Here is a 21337-nt window from a genome sequence, read left to right on the forward strand (position 1 = left end):
CAGCCGCCATGACTATTTGCTTTCACTGAAAAATTCGCAGCCACCTACAACTTGATTCTGGCGTTATTTTACTTTGTTTACTTGCTTCTATAGCTTCTCTTCCAATTAATATGTTATCATTAGGTAATAAATTATTATGACCTGTCATATTTCTTAGATAGGGTTTATAATATTATATATATTATATATTTCTTCCAACTAAATTATGAGTTCCTGGAAGACAGGACACAAATCATTTCAGGTTTATATTTTTATAATAAGCAGCAGACTGATTTTCATAAAGAAGTGTCACATTTAATACAGCTAACTTCCAATTATGGAAAATAGTCTTTTTCTTAATATTGTGAACTGAATGAATATACTCTCAAAATCAATTTCCCATTATTTTCTGTGGAAAAATAAATACTAGTTTTATGTCAACAATAAATGCCTAATTTCCTAAAAGACAGAAAAATATTTATATATGAATATAAAAAGATGAGCTTTATTTAAGTATTTAGAACAGGTAAGTATTTAGAACAGTTATTAGAGGTCATGGAGTATAATTTATGTATCTGTTGAACAATATATTTGCTTTGTGCAAACAACACCAAAGGCAAATAACCTCTTTTTCATTACTGATATGCCCCTGAAATACTCACATAATCCTGGGCTTAGAAGCAATGGAGACAGCTTAGTGATCATTTTAGTCATGAGGTTGAGATTTCCTGTGAATACATTTAAATTTGTAGGGCAAACTATGATGTAATCATATTATTCTTCCTCTCCATATATTTTTTTTGCTTATGGAGAATGTCTGTTTCAAGACTCCACAAAAGATATGTGACCATCTGTCCATCTGTCTGGATCTCTATAAATATATTTCTGTAATCTTAAATTGTTATTTAAAAACAAATGAACATACTAGTAGCAAAATTCTACACATACAGCTGAAGAGAACTAGTTCTTTGAATTGTACGCTATTTTGAATAAACTTTGTATTTTGAACCAGATAAATAAGGGTTTACTAAACATAGCACTTGCAAGAGTTCCTCAAAATAAGAAAGCCATGTTTGTATAAGACTTGGCAATCAAAACATGTTGACAGAATATTTAAAGCATATTTGTAGAGAGCTGAAAATTTTTAGCTATTGGCACTGTTTTCTGGACATTTAATGCATTTTACATTTCTTATCAAAGTATATTCTTTTCAATACAACAATTTTTAAAACATTTGTAGCAGACATAGATAATTCTTTTTTCTTTTTTTTTCTTTATTGAATCCTGGCAACCCTACACTCGTCATAAAATCAAGAGATACAATTTTCTGTTTTCTTCTCTTCTGCTTTTCATATGGCTGGCAGGAAAGCTGAGCAATATTTTCTGGCACCTAAAGTGAGTCATCATAAACTCAGAAGTTTTGAAGTTAATAGTTTTCCTCTCTGTGGCTGAGAAATACAATGATATACAAATACACGCATTATTAATAAATGTTTAATAAGCTTAGGTTTGTGAGTAATTGAGGATTCAGCATTATTGGAAAAGCTTTACATTCTCTTATTATTAATTTGTGTGTGTCTGCATGATATGAACATGTTATGGCCAGATCACATATTTTTGAGGTCAAAGGACAACTTGTAGTAATTGGATTTCTCTTTCCATCATGTGGGTTGTAGGGACTGAACTCAAGTCTTAAGGCTTGACAGCAAGTGTGTTAGCCTACCAGCTATCTCACTGGCCATCAATACCTTAACATAAAAATTTAGTTACTAGTACTCTTTTGGGTTTTAATCAATTCTTCTTTTTGTTATAATAAGTTAAGTTTTGAAAAACTCAAAAATAATTGAAGCACTTCTTATTGTTTATGAAATAATTCACCATGCTTCTTTTATAATTGTTTTTTTCCTTTCTGAAGTACTCTAAAAAGCAAATTATTAGATACCTCATAAGAGGTATAAAAGGACTTGAAAACCTCAAAATACGCACATAAAAATAATGGTTTGAAGAGAGGGAGTGTTTACTTCCCTGGTTGATTATGATAAACTCTATCATATGCCCCTTAGCAAACTATACCCAACTAATATAAACAGTCAAGTATTGAATTTTAACTTAAAAATATTTTCAGTTATACCCATTGATACGTATAGTCTTCACCATACATAAAGGCAACATTTTTTGCAACAAATGGAAACAATTATATAAAACCACAACTAATCAAAATGCATGGTAAACAATCCCACAGATAAGGCTCAGGGACCATTGTGGAAGAAGGGACAGAAAAATTGTAAAGAGAAAGATGAGGGAATTTTACATCAGATTGTGTCTTCTAGTAATTTCAGAAGCCATACCTTTAAATTCTCACTAATGTGACTGCTCATATGTGAGCTGGAGAAGGGTAACACCAAACATATGTCAAACTGTATGGGGAAAGCCATGTCAGGCTTCATCCCAACATTAAAAAAAATACAGGGAGATGAGGAAAACTGGGAGCTGGATATATGGTCTTCCCTGGGGAAGAGGACGTCAATTGGTGATACAATGCCAAGCAGTAAGCCATGAAAGCAAACATACAAGTAACATTATACAGACTGAACAGGTTATATTTAGGAAATACACGTATAAACATATACATATGTACATGCAATAACAAAGAGTGAAAAAGAGATCCTGAATTTGAGGGAGAGTGATGGGGTATATGCAAAGGTTTGTAGGGAAAAGTGGAAGGGAAACATGTTGTGATTGTATTATAATTCCCCCCAAATAAGAAAAATGATAATCTGATCATTTCTTTCACTACCTCAATATTGCTACTCACTTGTCATTACCCTGAGTAAAATTTTTGTGAGATTTTCCCACTAATCTCTGCTACACATGTGATATTTACAAAGCTTCTGTTTCTTTATTTATTTATATAGAAACCCATTCCATAATAATGAAAACATAAAAAAGCAACATTGAGACATCTAATTTGCCATAGTATAATGGTTTTCTTTAACTCTGCAGTAACATTAAAATCTAGAGAATTCCATCAGGGATGTAAATTGAGGTATCAGTGGGAAAGTTAAGACAAGGAACCTGTGGTAGACATGTTATGCATACATTGTCCATGCTGGATGGCTCCATTTCATCTACTGTATCATTCATACCATTCACTCACTGTCTTTCCTACATAACAGTGACAGAATATTCATGAAAGAATTATGAAGTCTATTCTCAGAAGACTTAAGACAGCTAAAATGAAATATCAGAATAAAGGAGAATGACAGAGTCCTCCATGACACATTAAACAGAATCAAAGGATCTATTTTCTAGCCTCATTTTTTCCAGGTGTGTGATCATAGGCTAAAATAATGTCCTAGGAGACAGTTTTTCATGTGTCTTATGAGTGCAGTGACTACACAGTTTCCAAAGCCCTCACAAACATATTATTTTTGTAACTCTATGAATAAAGGAAGCTCATGAATCCATAATGGACAGCAGTCTGATGTGAAACTGTCTCTGGCCTAGAGGAGCTGCCTTTGTGCTGTGGTTTTGACTTTTTCTATTCCTGGACTAGTGCTGAAGTACCTTCTCTATTCTCTTCTACTTGAAAATCTGTGCCAAACTCCACTCAGTGTAAAGACATGATCCACTCATCATAAGGACTTTCATAGTGCGTGGCCTCTCCTACCTGGGAAGCATTTCTTTCTCTGCCACCGTATGTCCTGTTGAACTTGGCAAAGCTTGTTTTTAGATCAGGCATGAAAATGGCTCTAAGACCTTTGTGGCTTCTTGCCATCATGTCTGTATAGTCTCCAATGGAGAAAATTGACATTTTCCTAGTATGTGCCCTTGAACTGAAATATAAAATTTTTTTTATATATATAAGATAGAAAAGGTTGGGATTTTAAAAATTCCTCCAGTTGTTTTTATCTCTTGTTCTTTGCCCCTAATTCCTAAATCAAGACTTGAATGCCTACAATATTGGTTTTCTTCCAGGGAAGGATTTGAACTTTGTGTTATTTATTTAAAACTAATTGTGTCTTTTCAAGTGTGTGTGTGTGTGTGTGTGTGTGTGTGTGTGTGTGTGTGTGTGTGTGTGTTATGTGCACTTATTTGTTGTACAGAAGGGAACATCCCCCTAAGTTATCATTATCTTTTACTACTCAGTCATTTTATCTGTGTTTCTTATCTTTCCCCTTCTAGGAAGTTTTACTTTATTTCCTCTTCTCTTTCTCTTCTTCTTCCTCCTACTCTTCCTCCCTCTCTTTATCTTTCACCCCAGTTCTCCTCTTTCTTTTCCTCCAATTCTCCCATTTCCTTTGGCAAAAAGAAAGCACAATTGCATAAGATCCATGACCTTATGAACCACAATAACTTTGTTAGGTGTCAGTACCAGGCATGATTTCCCTCAAGTTGAGCAGGCCTTAAATCCAACAGAGAGATGTTGGTTAACAACAAAATATGAGTGCTACTATTGCACCCTTAGACATGTCTTGACATGCTAACCATTGTTATGGATCATAGGCATCATCACAGCTGAATGGAAATATTGATTGCCTTCTTTCCTCGGAAACATTCGTATCATTTTTAGATATTATTAAAACTAGTTCAGATGGAGGAAACACTTGAGGGGGAGGATGAGAGGTTTTGGAAGTAGGAAAGGAAAGGGGATAAGAGATGGGATTATATTTTATTTTCAAAAAAGACAAAACTGAAAAAATATTATCATAATGTTTACATGAACTCATACATATGAATATACTTTGGCTTGTGTATAACTTGTTTTTTTTTTTCAAAATGCATGTAAGTATTGGGTGAAGTGATTTACTCTGGGATTTATTGGTATGCTCCATTTTAATCCACAGACTGGTATTCTCATCACTTTATTGAAGAACAATTGGTAGAAAATTTGAGCAAAGAGAGGGAGCTTAAAATCAAACTGTAACTCGTTATGGATTCATGAGCCTCTTTTATTCATAGTTACTAAACAACTTGTTTGTTCAGACTTTGGAAACTGTGCAGTCACGACATTCGTCAGACACTTGAGAAAGTGTTCTCTAAGACAAAATTGTAGCCCAAGATTACAAAGCTGGCAATGACAAGGTTAGCACCTAAATCCTTTGACTTTGTTTTTCTCCTGTTTCATTTTAGGTGTCTTAAACCTTCTAAGAACAGATCCACAAATTCTTTCAAGAACATTCTGTCACTGTTATATAGGAAAGACAGTGAGTGGATGATGCAGCAGCAGATGAAATGCAGCCACCCAGCATGGAAGATGTATGCATAACATGTCCAGTACAGACTCCCCGTCTTATCGTTCCTACTAAGATAACTCAAATTACACCCCTGATGGAATTCTCCAAGTTTAAATGCTGGTGCAGACTTAAATAGAACCATTACACAATGACAAATCAGATGACCCCAGTGTTCCTGTATCGTGTTCTCATCACTGTGGGCTTGGTGTCTACATGCAATAAAGAGCGAACCGCATATCGTGCATGTGGTACAGAGGGTTTGGAGCATTTCACTCAGTCCAATGAGAGCTATAAAGTTTAAGGCAGGGAAAAGTGATCTGATTTCTCTTATTTAAAAGGGAACATTTTTCTTATTTTATTCATTTACTCACATATCTTAAAATAAATTCAACATATAATTGGGTATATTGTTACAGGTCACATCAGCATGTATCATAATTAACTTGGGTTAATAAACATTTCCTCTCCTCAAGTAATTAATGTTGTAGATTTGGAGGCTTTTAAGTCTTAAGGTGTTGCCAGTCTGACTTATGCTGGAATTTATCACTCCAGGTTCAATATCTGTTACCCATCCTTCTCTTCCTCCCCTCTCACACATTCCTGCACTCTATCACCACTGTTCTCTTTTCTTTCTCTTGACTAGAGTTTTTTTTTTTTCTTAAAATATAAGTCAAACTACTGAGGGAAGGGGAGATCAACTTAGTGACTTGTTAATTAGTAAGTGAGGGAAAGCAATGAGAACAGAACTAGCACAGGAAAGTGTTATGCCCAGATCGCAGGTACCCCCAAAAGACCACCACAGAGACCAAATCCCATCTACAAAAGCAAACAGCTTTTATTCAAGCTGGAGCTTGGTCTCTCGGTCTGTCTGACCCAGCAGTGAGAGCAAACAGCCCTGAGCCTGGGCAGGGTAGGGTTTTTATTATAGCAGAGGTTGGGGTGAGGGGATTTCCAGGGTCCTGGACCCTGATTGACTGACATTTGTCTAGGAGTATCTTGGTAAAAGGGGGAAATACATCAGTGCTAGGCTCAGGGACATCTGGTGATCTTATCTAATCTTAATTGTTGGAATGTTTGGGATGTCAGGTACTTCACCTTAGATGCTGGCCCATCCCTGGGTGGATCCTTGGGTAGAGTCAAATTATGGCTTTTCCTAGACCTGGGTGTTCCCGGCCAGTAAGCCTGTCACAGCAGCTATGTCTGGGCCCCTAAGCCTGACATGGCAGCTATGTGGTCAAGGTGTTTAGGCTACCCACAGAAAGTGGGAGCATAGACTCTGAAGACAGATTCTTCCATCTGATCTAGAGTGCTAGGAAAGGGAAGTGGGACAGTGACAAGATGTATGCTGGAGACAGAATGAGCTGGACTGGCTGCCTATGCTCCTTACTCTGTACCCAAGAATCAGCAGCTTAGTAGGATACATTTATCTAATGAGATACCTGCGACAGAGATTCTCTGTGCATTGAGCCTGTCAGAAGGAAAATGTGACTCAAAGTTTGATAACCGAAGATAGTAATTAGAAATACTCTCCTAGTCTTACTTGTCCCTGCCATTTCAATAAGGCACAGCATTTTTACAAAAGATATCTCCCAGAGGCTGACGCACTAAAATACAAAGTTAATTTATTTTTATTATCATCATTCACTTTAGGATTGTTTTAAGACCTGTGACATTGGTCATTTCTTTTGTTCCTCATCCAAGAAGCATTTATTTTTGTTGCTCTTATTGGCCTGGTATAAAATACATCTTCTGAGATTGGCATTTCCCCTGTGACTAAGCAGTAAATTATGCTGTCTGGAAAGTTACTGTGAGTTCCACTGTGGTTTTGGTTCAGTGGGTTTTTATGTATTTTTACAAATTTTGTACATACACCCAGAGGCTCTTTGGCACTGGCCACATTTCAAAATTCAAGAGACTAAGTATGAACCAGTGACTGGTTTCCAATTCTAGATTCAATGTTTTAAGTACGTTGAAATATGTATATGAGTCTTTAAGTTTGGGACAAAGATGACTTGGCAAAGATGTTATCAACATTATATAAAATGGACTTTTTCTGCCACTAATTTCATTATACATCCTGAGAGGTCATGAGAGGCATATATTGAGTCTGAATCCTGGAACCTAGAAGTCTATTTGATGTTCTAGAAATTTGTTTTGTGTATCTAATGGCTGGATAAGATCAACTCTAATTGGTTTTACCTATTTCAGGGACAACTCACAGCCTTTTGTCAACATAAGTTTAGCAACAGTTGATGAAATTAAAAAAAAATATTTGTTTGGAAATGAAGACAAAATTTATTTTAAAAACTGGAGAACAGCTCTTTCAAGAATATTAAACAAACTGTATTTGCTAATTTATTTCCTTCCCATGTGACAGACTTAAATAAATCAGTTGTAAAGTCAAGCCAAATGGCCTTTTTTATTGAAAATAAAATTTACAGTGAGACAAAGACCTCATAACTCTCATATGCATAATTAGTCCCCCAAATTTACTGTAAATCACTCAAACTGTCAGCTAAAGTATCTTATGATCATTAGTGAAAAAACTTAAATATTCAGAATTATGAGGCATATGTCATAGAATTTGCCTTTGACCATGAAAATGTGGCCTTTATGCAGGAAGTTACGAAACCTACCTACACATAGGGAATGGTGGAATTTTAATAAAGAAGTCTTGTGGAACATCATGGTAATCTGTTTTGACAGAAGTGGGTAAGGCTCCAGAGGTAGCAAGGCATGTGAGGCTTGAAGCTCCTACTTCGACTGTCCTTTTTATTTCATGGTAGCTTCTCGTTGACCACTGATTTTTCATGTGCTAATAGATGTCAGCAAGTCTTGTCTGCTACCACGTTGAAATGCTATTAGGAGTCTCATGTTTTGCTTGGTAATCCCTTGAAATCTTTAGACCAAGAGAGCAGTAAAAGCCTGAGATGTTTGTCTAGATGAGGGTTTCCAGAATTGGTCCTTTTGAGGGAGCCACCCACTCAGATACTGAATACCCTCTTCGTGTAATGTGGAAAAAGTGGTTGGTGAGATTTGGCTCTTCCAGCAAACACGCCCCGCTTCCATGAAAGGATGAACAAACAGACATCGTTATTGTACACAGAGTGAAAACACACCCATTGGGGATCACGTCATCAGTTTCTTAAGTGAATGAAAACATCTCAAGTGAACTGATGAAATGCGAAAGTGTAAACACGTTCCGCCCTTCCTCTTTCAGTCACAAGGCCGCTGGGCTGTCAGTTCTCCACAGTGCTCCCTCCCTGTCTAGAGAAGGACCCTACTTGGCTTGCAAACCATGTCCCTGTGTGAGCTGCAACTAATCAGGCCCCTGGAGTCACCACCAGAAAACCCCACAGACTGGCTGCCTTCCTGTTTGTGGCGCAGGCCTGGTATTTGAAGAAAATCAATTCCTCGTCATTTTTTCCCCTTCCCATCTGTGTCATTTTCCGACTTCCTTGATTTTCTCTACTTCGGTTTTTAATTATCATGCTTCTCTTAGCCTATCCTCTTTAAATCTCAAGGGCTATTTTAAAAGGCCGCTTGCTCACCAGTTGCAACTCTCCAAGGTCTCATTTGGAAAATCTAACCATCTCTCTCTGTCCCAGCGGCTGCCAAAAGCCATTATGAGTCATGTTCTTGACCCATTGACAGAAATACTTAATGTGAATAGTTAGCCTTTCTCAGAGTTGTTCAGTAACTGCCTTCCCATCCTGTTGATTTCAGCTGCCTGAAAGGATACAGCATTTGACCAGAGTAGCCTGTCTCACCCATACCTCCCTCAAATTTCTGGTGTATCAGTTAAACCTGGCTAAAGCCATCAGATTGAATGGTTGATATGAAACTAGTGTGAGTGGCTGTCAGACCATTCTAGCCATGAAGTATTGTGGTTGCGATATTTTAAAAGTTACTGCCTCTAAATTTAACTGGATTACATACAGTAGATATGGGATAAGTAAACCTATATTTAAATAATGGTGATGTTACTAATATAATTATTTAAGGCAATTCCTTAATAGTATCACTATTAAGATTTTGGTTAAGCAGAAAAAGAATTATTCCTGCTGTTCATTAATTCCTTTATCCAAGTTTTTAAGGATCACAAAGTTGCCTTAAACAAGGATAAAAGAAATGTCAATGACTAACATACTACACTGAAGCAAGACCAAGGCCCTCCCCTGTGTCTAGGCTGAACAAGGTATCCCACCCTAGGGAATATGTTCCAAAAGGCACCTGAGATAGATCCTGGTCCCACTGCAAGGGGCTCCCCAAACAGATCTAGCCACATAACTGTCACCCACATTCAGAAGCCTAGTTCAGTCCCATGCATGTTCCCCAGCTGACAGGCCAGAGTCCATGAGCTCCCAGCAGACTGGGTCAGCTGTCTCTGTGGTTTTCTCCATCATGATCTTGGCCTCACTTGCTCCTGTGATCCCTCCTTCCTCTCTTCAGCTCAAGTCTAGGAGCTCAGCCCAGTGCTTGGTTGTGGATCACTGCATCGGCTTCCATCAGTTACTGGATGTAGGTTCTGTGATGACAATTAGGGTAGTCAGTAATCTGATTATAGAGAAGGTAAGTTCAGGTACCCTCTCCACTATTGCTATGAGTCTTAGCTGGTGTCATCCTTGTGGATTCCTGGGGATTTCCCTAGCACCAGGTTTCTCTCTAATACCCTAGCCCTAATGGTTCCCTCTACCAAGATATCTCTTTCATTGTTCTCCCTCTCTGTCACTCCCTCCACTCAGCCATCTCACTTCCTCCTGTTCCCATTCCCCATCCTTTCCCTTCTTACCCCTGCCTCCCCACCCCAGTTTACTCAGATCTTAACTAATGAGGGAGATGGAAACAGTAGGAGGAAATATAGAATGAAAGGTAAAGGATATTTACTATTTTTAATTTGAATTCCAATGCTTAAAACAGCGTGGCATCAATGTCTTAAAGGACTGTTCAAGTACCATCCCACATCCTAGCACTATGTAGATTGAGAATGGAGGCAATAGTTTCAGGAGTTTAATATCAACCTCACCTTTGTAAGGACTTTGAGGCTAGCCTCACCTACTTGTCTCAATAAATAAATAAATAAATAAATAAATAAATAAATAAATAAATAAATAAAAATAAATGATTGTATTATATAGTGCACAGGTAAAATGTTGTATTGAAGATTGCTAGAAACTCTTCATTTTCCATAACTAACATTTTATACCTGCTTGTTACATCTTCATTTGCTGGCATTTCCAGACCCTGGCAATAATAATTCTATCATTTGGTTCTGTGAGTTTATTATTTGAAATATCACATTTAAGTGGAATCATGTAATAACTGCCTTTGTAGATTATTTCACTTATCCACAATGTTCTCATAGTTATTCATATCTTCAAATATGTATGATTTCCCCATTACTATGGCTGGATTATATTCTATTATATGAATATACTCATCACTTGTATGTATTTTAAATTTCAATCGCTATCAATATTTGCTTTCATTAAATTTCTCCTATTTTCAAAGTTGCATTTTCCCTCTCAATTATAATTTTTTTCTGAATCATTAACGTTTTAAGATCATTTACCTAGTTTTTGTTGTTTTTTACTGTACTTTGGGTATCCTAGCTATAAAATCATTAACATGGCTAATGTTAATTAAGTTTCCTTATAGTTTTTTCTAGAAAAGTTTCCATTTGAAGTCTTACATTTGTATTTTAAAATCATACAGTTAATTTCTGTGAAGGTTGGGAGATGTAAGTCCACTTAATTTTAATCTTTCTAATGTCACTTATTTTAAAATACTATTTCTTGAAATTATACCTATATCATTTCTCCTTCCTCTTCCCCTCTCCTACCCATCCCATGAGCCCCCTTTCCTCTCTCAATTCTATTGCCCCTTTTCTTTAAATGCTCATATTAATAAAACTATAAATAAAACCTGTTTATTCCTTATAACATTATCTGTTTGTATATGTGTTCAGGCATGACCAGTAGTATTAGATAATCAACTGGGAGACTCTTCCCTGGGGAGAACCATTTCTTCTGATCTGGGAGACCCTTCCCTGGGGAGGACCATTTCTTCTGATCTCAGCCTTCCTCAGTTGCCTATAGATTTTTTTTTGTCTAGTTTGAGGCCCAACAAGCTATTCCCCTTCCATATTAGTATACCCATTGGTTTTGTCATTATTTAGGTCTTCTTTAGGCAGCCATGTTGATGACACTTTATGGGTGTAGCCTCTCTAACATTTCTCGAAGACATAATTGTTAGATCAGGATAGACTGATGTGACATGGATATAAAAAAAAAAGAAGACCAACATCCACACAGAAGCAGATGTCCTTGATCAGAAAAATGACAGGCAGCTATTGCTTCCCCAGGAGTGAAGACTTGGTGTAGAGGACTTTGTTCTACATAACAAAAAAAAAAAAAAAAAAACTTCAGGGATGTAAGGTTCCACCTGCAGGTTGGTACATTGATCTTCCCAGAAGTGTCCTGTATCCTAACATCTTGCAGAAGCTGACCATATGCCAATGTTCCTGTCTGGAGTTTCTCAGCCCACCTGAAGCTTTTAGACCATGAATCCCTTCACTCACAGCAAACTTTCTGTTCCTTTGGCTCTTACAGTTTTGCTGCACATCTTCTCCAAAGATCCCTGAGCCTTATTTGCAGGAATTATGTGGTAGATTTATCAGTTGGGAGGTGGCACCATTTGAGCTCATCTCTTGCTCTCTGCATTTTGGTCTCTTGTAGGTTTTGGCAATGATTTCCATCTGTTGGAAAGAGAATCATCTTTGATGAAGGTGAAAACTACAGTTTTCTGTGGATATAGGCTAAATATTTAGAATATGGTTAGGAATTATTCTGGTTTAGTAAAGTGACAGTTGTGGGTTCATCTCCAAGATCTGTGATTTCATTGGCCCTGGGCATTTGGATAAGGTTCAGTAACAGTAATGGTTTTCTTTGTATTGAGTGGTCCTTTGGTCCAATTGATAAACCATTCATTTTCATCACGATATGCAGACAACTATTGCATCCTTAGGCTTATTGTACCATGCTGATCATTGGTGTGGTTCATAGACATCTTAGGTAGGTAGGACCTGCTTTGCTTGTTTATTCTTCCCTCCTTGGAAATTTGCATGACACCTTCTGGTATCAAGAAAGGTTGTCTTCAGAAAGGATATTTTCAGGTCTGACACAGTCCAGGTATTCCATTGTATCAAATATCAAGATATTTTCTATATTAGAGACTTAACATTCTACCTCAAAGGTCCAACCAAAGACAAAATCAATAGCCTGTAATGTTTTTTGGATTCTCATGGATAACACTGGCCATCAACTAAAAAAAAAAAAGTGCTTCTCATACCTAGTGTTTTGGTTTTAGATATTCTGTAATTCTTAGGGGAGCATTGCCAGCCCAGATCAGAAAATTTTATTTAAACTCTAAATGTATATGTATTCACTGACTTCTATGTATTATGTGCAATTTGAGGTAGATAGAAATCACTATTAGGATAAGAATTTGTACTGTATCAAGCTGATAATAGGAAAAAAAATAAAAATGAAAAAAAAGAAAATACTATGATGATTGATGACCTTTTCAGACATCCTTACTGTTACTTTACCTTCCTCCCTCTGTGTTTACTTCCTTCCTCCCTTCTAACTAAAATCTCTCTCCATTTTCCTCATTTTCCTACACATCCTTGCCACTCTGCAGTTCTCCTCCCCTTTGTACCTCCCTCTCCCCTGGTATCCTCTTATTTTTCTGGTTTCTGAAGTTACTCCAGGTAATATTTTCACATCTGAAGCCTTGTTCACAGGAATCACATTTCAGAGAGAACATGAAAGTTTGTCCAACTGGCTACCACTATTTCCCTTAAAGTCTATTTTTTCACTATGGTGTATACTTGGTAACCATTATGAGCAAATAAATTCACCATATTTCAATAGATTTATTTATCATCTTTCTGTTTCATTTGCCTATATTTCTATGTTTTAATGGATGTAACTTTATAGTATGCATTCAATTAGAAGATACAACTTCAGCTTTGCTTTTTACTTTAAGTCAGTGGTTCTCAAACATCCTAATGCTTCAACCTTTTAATACAGTTCTTCATGTTATGGCGATTTCCAACCATAAAATTATTTTCATTGCTGCTGCATAACTGCAATTTTGCTACTGTATGAATTGTGAGGTAAATATCTCTATATTCCAATGGTCTTTGGTGACCCTGTGAAAGGACCAGTCAACTAACTGCTCAATGGGGTTGTGACTCACAAGTTGAGAACCACTGTTGAAAAGGTTTTTTTTTTTTTCTTCTTTTTTGACAATTTGGGAGTCTTTGTTGTTTTACATGAATTTAAAGGTTTTCATTCTGTGTATATAAAAACTGAATGAGGTTTTGTTATGAATCACATTGATTCTATAGAGAGTTTTGGCACAGAATGTGTCATAATATTCTGCTTTACATAATTGGAAAAATTAGATATTCATTTTATTATATAGTATATATCCATTTTTTCAATGTTTCATAATTTTCAAAATGAAAGATATTTTCTCCCTTAGTTATAGATTTTCCTCATTGCTTTACTCCTTCTTATGGTGTTGTAAATATTATTTTTTGTTGAAATTTGTCTTCTAAATTTTATTTATTAATGGTAAGCATAATATATTATTTTATGATTGTCTTGTATCTTGCAATTTCATTCAACATTTTAGTCTATTTATTATAGGCTCCAGTTTGTTAATTTTGGGCTGTTTAAATTTAAAATATTTTGTCTTAAAAAATTCCTCAACCAGTCAGGTCACTTAGTATGTAAAAGCACTTGCTGCCAAGCCTGACTGATGATCTGAGTTTGATACATGGATCCCAGTGTGGAAGGAAAGAATTTAGTCTGTTAAACAGCCCTCTGATTCCACAAGTGCAATTTTGTGTATGTGTGCCTCCCACATTGTGCTGACATGATGATAAAAATAATTAATAGTAATAATGGTAAATGACAATAATAAAGCTTTTGGTCAAACATTGATTTCCTCCGCCCATTGAGCATTTCCATGGTCATCATTTGGAACACTTCATCATGTAATTAGTACATTTCTACATCACTGACATTATCTTCTTGACTCCTGTCTTGTTATCTCCTGGCTTGTATTTTTCTCTTTTTTCTTCTTCCTTTCCATGATGCTATCTATATATTAGATTTTTTTTTCAATTCTCCTTATTCATAAATAGGTCTTATATTGAAGAAGAACTTACCCAAGACAACCTGGACTGCAGTTTTATGAACCTCTTAAACTATTTTGTTCAAACTACTACCTTAGAATCATCAACCAGAGACAGTATATTATTAATATTATCAGATAAGCACACGAAAATCAATCCTTTAAGCAACACCTGGTTGGACTGCATAGTCTATTTTTTTTTTTTTTGTTCCCCACAGAAGTGCTAGGAGAGAAGGAGGGCCATGATGAATGTCTACATGTTAGTTCACTGAACCACTTTCTCCTCCTTGTTTGCCCTATAAAACTATCTTATATTTGACAATAGAGGAGAGGAAAAAGCTAGACTAGAACAGCATCCAAAAATTGGGATGCTTTATGTGCAATTCAACACCTTTGTGATTATGAGAAAGGTTGAAAGTTGGATGATCCTTCCAGTTGTGTGATGCTGCTGTGCACACGGGAGATACTTTGGTGAGGAGTTGCCTTGCTTTTTGTACTGATTCCAGGGTTGTTAATACCAAAGTAATCAGGTACAAGAATTACTTAGCTGATCAATGGTTTTCTCAGAAAGAGAACAGGTCATCATGTTACCATTGACTTGTATGTATGGGAAAAAAGACTGTGTCAACATTTCTTCTGATTTCTTGTCAGAAGACTTCATCTCAGGAACAGTATCGTCTACTTTTAACTTTTCTGTAAAGAACTTAAACAAAATTTATATTTAAAATAATCAGTAGCTCTTCACGATCAAAACAACAACAACAAATAAAACAAACAGCAACAGCAACAACAACCAAAAAAAATAAATAAAAAACCCGAATGTATCTGTCTTTAAAATATCTTCAATGCTATTAAGGTTATATTATTCTATTGAATCCACCTATTTTATTTTCATCTATTCCAAACTAATGATTCTGTGTATTTTATTTGCATACCAATTCTTCATCAACTGTCCCTTTTAAGTGACATTAGAAATAACATATTTGAGGATAAACAGAAAATAAAGTATTTATTTTGCTTCACTTCCCTGAAAACATTAAGACTTAGTTACAGACTTTTTGCACTCTTTACTGAAAACTTTGAGCACAATTACCTGGGAAAGGCTTCAGGTTTCATGACAATGAACAAATTATATTATGGGTATTAATACATAGACTTATAAAACACTTGATAATGGTCAATTGACATTGTTTTGTGTCTGTTATGTAAGAAACTCACCAATATTTTTATGGATGTATTTATGTATTTATTCACACATGTATGTAAAAATAAGGAAAAGAAGCCATGGGGCTCTTGAATTGGAGAGGGAGCAGAGGCAGAAGTGACTGGAGGGATGAGAAGGAGGGCGAAATGATGGAATTACATTTTAATTAGAAATAAAAACAGTCCTGAAATACTTTTTTAAACTATTTTATTTTTATTTCCTTTTAATTATGTATATGTGTTTTCCTAATGTGGTGGTATGTGTGTAGGTGGATGGAGAGAAGAGACAAGGATATCAAATCTCCTGAAGCTGGAGTTACAGGTGGCTATGACCCACCTATATGGGTGCTGGGAACTGAATTCACATCCTCTGCAAAGGATGTAACGACTTATAACTATCACTAACTTCAGCTCTAAGTGGATCTCTAAGTCCCTGGTCTCTAAGAGCATCTACACCCTGGTAGAATGACACACACGTAATTAAAAATATAGAACTCTAAAATGAAAGAAATTTAAACCTAGGCCACTTGTCTCTCAAACCCATTTCTCACAAGCTTTTATTAATCTCTTTCTCTGGTACTCAGCCTAATGCTACATTCTATGACTGTCTCTTGAATGATGAGAAGCAGGAGACTGGGAGAATTTAATGTATCTTTATCACCCTAGTTTTATAATGGCAGTGAAGTTCAAAAATTTAATTATCAACTTTCAAAATATATATATATTAACTATACTAAATAATGTATGATTGATGACATTCCTAAGCTTAGAGGATTACTAGACACCTGTTTTTTGAAACAAAAATTAATTTATTAAAATTATAATTTTAAGAAAATACTAATCCTTATAATAAAAATTGCTCTAAAACATGAATGATTTTCTTTGAAATACATTATAATAAGTCCATAATAATGAAAAATGAACTATATTCCTCTTTTCTGCTAAGTTTAGTTCCAGAAGCCATTAATTTTTTTTCAGAAATAATTTTATAGGATTGATGTATGTCTTAACTTATGAGATGTATACTGTACGTCTATTTTATGCATAAATACAGCAAACATCTCAGAGCATTAGTAACAAATAAATGAGATACTTTAATGATACAATTGTCTGATTATTTCTTTTCAGGATTGATTTCTCTCTAACCACCTAGAAAACTTGGGAGCTACAATAAAAAGGAAAAAAAAAAAAGAAGTCTTTGAATCATGTTATTTTCACACACATCATGACAGTTCTTTGAAGAATCTTTGGGAAACATTAAAAAATGTATGCACTCTTAAATTTAAATAACACTAGTGTGAGAATGAAAAGTTTGGCCACAATGGGGAGGAATATCTGGTGCAGTAAACCAATGCTCTCAGAGAAAAGAGCCTTTATTAGCAATTTAGATGGCCAGCAATCTCTGCCCATTTTCACAAATCTTCCTCTCTTGCTTCCTCCTCTTAAAAACAAATCTTAAACAAGAGTTCTTGGCCCCTGGGATCAATGTCTGGCAGAAAACGTGGATCAAAACTTCCATCTGGTTCTTTACTTTTGCTATTTCTGGCTGGAATTCAGTTATATATAAGACACATGGCTATTTCAAATTCAATAGGATTAAAAACTGTCGGCTTCTAAGGAGAGACTTGTAGATATGACTAGGGAATATCAAGTGTTTGGGATTTAGAGGATGTCACCTGATAACTTCTGTGTTTCACATACAAACAGGGTATTCATGAATCCAAGTTACAAAGAGGTGGACTATTAACAGGATGTTGTCCTTTGGGGCCAACCGTTGTCCTCAAATTAGTGATTGGATTTTGTGTGTGTGTGTGTGTGTGTGTGTGTGTGTGTGTGTGTGTGTGTGTGTGTGTGCGCGCGCGCGCCTTGGACATTTGGGGGTAGATGTGGCTATTTCGGCACCTTTTATGCATTCATTGTTCTAACTCAAAAGCATTCATCCCCACTTTCGGGGAAAGACTGTCCCCTCATTTACTGTCGCACAGCTGAACATGACCTGCAGTGTGGATGTTAAAATCCGTTGTTCAAGCTTGTCGGCCTCGTTCTATGAACTTCTGGTTCTTCAAGAGCTATAAAGTCAATTGTAATCCTTTCTCCTCCTGCTAACTTAATAAAATACTTTGACAAATGCAACTGAGAGGAGTAAAGTTTTATTCTGGTTCATTGTCCAATCCAAGTGTACAGTGGATCGTGATGGAGAAGGCAAGTCAGCAGGACCTTTAAGGGACGGGTTATAAGGCATCTACAATCAGGAAACAGAGAGGAAAGGAAGCATGCTAGGGCTCAGCTCATTTTCTACAGTCCCAGGATACTCTGCCAGGGAATTCTCCCATCTGTGGTTAAGATGCATCATACTACTTTACCTAATCAAGATATTTGTCCCCGGGTCCAGAGGTCCATCCCCTGGTGAATCAAGATTTCTTGTTGATGAAAGTTCATACAAACCATCACAGCTCTCTAGGAAGAAAGGTAAAATGTCTAGGGATGGTGCTATTAGAGGTTTAGAAATACTGAGTTTCTTGTAGAATGTGCTGGTAAGCTTGGAGACTTACAGGAACCCTACACATTTTTCTGGCATAGGATATGAAAGTGTATAGTCAGACATGCTTCCACATCCTTTTTCTTTCAGAAGTATGCACTACACTCTGTTCCTTCCATGGGTGTAAGGCAGCATTTTATAGACTAGCTAGTTGTGCTCCAATTCCATTCGTTTTCATTTCTGAGAACACATCTATGGGTGCTCACCTTTCCTTGAATTTTGTATGAACATATGGCTGAGTTCTAGGCTATGATATGTAAGTGTACTCTGTCTGGTGTACTAAGGCTGTTGTCAAGTGAAGGTTTCTTCTAGGTTTTGACCTCGTTTTATTACATGTATTTCTTTCTCTCTCTCTGTCTCTCTCTGTCTTTCTGTCTCTGTCTGTCTCTGTCTCTGTCTCTGTCTCTGTCTCTGTCTCTCTCTCTGTGTGTGTGTGTGTGTGTGTGTGTGTGTGTGTGTGTGTGTGTGTGTTTGTGCACATGTTGTAGTGGAAATGTCAGGGTCAGAAAACAAATAATGTAAGTTGTTTTTCTCCTACTATGTCGATCTCAGAGATAAAACTATGGTCATTGGGCTTGGGAGCAGAAACTTTATCAGCTGAACCCTCTCGGTCCTGGTTCTTGCCTTCCATAAAGAGAATTCTACAGAGAGACACAGTTTAAGCAACACTTTAATTAGCAAAGCAAATCTTCGGAAAGAGTATACTCAGGATACTGTGGTGAGCTATGCAGAAAGGTAGCTCTAAATTTTGGTCAGTATCTTAGGGATACTATTGCTGTGATGAAACATCATGACTAAAGCATATTGGGGAGGAGAGGGTTTATTTGACTTAGGCTTCCACATCACTGTTCATCATCAAAGGAAGTCAGGACAGGAACTCAAACAGGGTAGGAGCCTCGAGGCAGGGGCAGATGCAGAAGTCATAGAGTAACACTGCCTACTTTCTTGTTCCTCATGCCCTTCTCAGCTTGTTTTCTTATAGAACCTAGGACAATTAGCCCAGTGATGGTACCAACCACAATGGACTGGGTTAATTAATTAATTACCGGAATCAATCTCAATCACTAAGTAAGAAAATGTGATATTGGCTTGCCTACGGCCTGATGTTTGGGGGCATTTTCTTAAGTGACGTTTCTTCTGCCTCTCAGATGATTTTAGCCTGTGTAAAACAGACATAAAACTCTCCAGCACAATTGACCCCTTGTCAACTAGACATACAAACACATCACTGTTAAGCCTTTTTCCCTCATCCCCAAGAGCTCACATTAAAAACATAAATAACCTTCAAAGTCCCACAGTCTTTATATGTCCAAACATAGTAAAAATTCAGCCCCTTTAAAACATCTAATCTTTTTAAAAATTCCAAAATCTCTTTTAAAAGTTTAAAAATTCTCTACTGTGGACTCTTGTAAGAATTAAAATTAACTTAAGTACTTTATTGCTCCAAGAAAGAATAAACAGTGCATCGTCACAATCAGATAAAAGCAAAACCAAACTCTCAATAGTATAAAAAATGTAATGCCCAATGTCTGGGATCCATTCATAATATTCTGAACTCCTCCAAAGGGCTTGGGTTACTTCTCTCACTCTGCCCTCTGTAGCACACAGAGCTTGTCTTCTAGGCTCTAACTGGCTCTACTCTACTGCTGCTACTGTTCTTGGTGATCATCCCATGGGTAGTAACATGACCTAAATACTTGGATCTTCTTCTGCAATTAATCTGCACTTTCACCAATAGCCTTTCCTAGTCTTTCTTCTGGGACTTTAATCCTGCCACAGAGTACCAAACTTCAGAACTCTCCATGATTCTTTCATGCCTTCAAAACCACTACCACTCCGGTGAAACAATATCAAGTTCGGCTACCAGCACAGTAAACAAACTTGGCCATATCTGGAACATAGTTTCTGTATGCTGACTCTCAGTAAACACTTCCCAGGTCACTTAATATCAATAAAATTAATCACCACTAATTCTCAGCTCCAGCTAACCATCATCATTTGTCCCAGTAAAGCAAAGGTTTCACATTAATGGTGCTGGTCTCTTCTTAATCATGGCTAATTCTACAGCTCCAGCTTATCAGATACTACGGAATCTTAATTCAAAATACAAAGGGCCCTCATAGAGTCTGTAAACTTCCTCCTGGAATTTCCCAAGCCATGCAATCAGTGTCTGAACTGATCTCAACCTTCTCATCTTCCATCCTCCTACAGAACAGTTCACTAAACTCTTGACACTCAACAACTTTTCTAGACCAAAGTTTCAAATTCCTTCCACAATCTTCTCAAAAATTACATGGTCAAATCTGTCATAACAATACTCCACTCCTGGAACCTACTTGTCTTATTCAGGGTTACTATTGCTGTTATGAAACAATATGAGAAAAGCAAATTGGGAAAGAAAGGGTTATATGGCTTATGTTTCCACATCACTGTTCTTCATCGCAGGAAGTCAGGACAGGAACTCAAACAGGACAGGAGCCTGGAGGCAGAAGCTAATACAAAGGCCATAAGGAGTGCTGATTAGTGGCTTGCTCCTCACTGTTTGCTCAGTCTGTTTTCTTTCTATTTAAGAAATTTTATATATTTAAAAAAATGATTCTTTTTTCATTTTACATACCAATCCCAGTTCCCCCTCCCTCCCTGTCTCCTTCCCCGCTTCTCCCCCAATCCCACCCCCTATCCACTCCACAGAGAGGGTAAAGCCTCTCTTATGGAGTCAGCAAAGTCTGGCATACTAAGTTGAGATAGCACCAAGTTTCTTCCCTACTGTGCCAAGGCTAAGCAAGGTATCCCACCCTAGGGGAATGTGTTCTAAAAAGCCATACAAGCGATGGAAGAGATAATCTCAGATGTTGACTATACAGTAGAAGAAATAGATTCATTGGTCAAAGGAAATGTTAAATCAAAATTTTTAACAAAAAACATCCAAGAAATCTGGGACACCATGAAAAGACCAAATCTAAGAATAATAGAGATGGAAGACACAGCCTGCTTTCTTATAGAATCCATGATCATCCCAGGGATGGCAGTATCCACAATGGACTGGGCACTACCTCATCAATTTCAATCACTAATTAGGAAAATGCCCTATGGACTCACCTACATCCCAATCTTATGGAGGCGTTTTCTTAATTGAGGTTCTGTCTTTTCAGATGACTTTAGATTGTGTTAA

The sequence above is a fragment of the Peromyscus maniculatus genome, chromosome 20 (genome assembly GCF_049852395.1).
Source record: "Peromyscus maniculatus bairdii isolate BWxNUB_F1_BW_parent chromosome 20, HU_Pman_BW_mat_3.1, whole genome shotgun sequence".
NCBI lineage: Eukaryota > Metazoa > Chordata > Mammalia > Rodentia > Cricetidae > Peromyscus > Peromyscus maniculatus.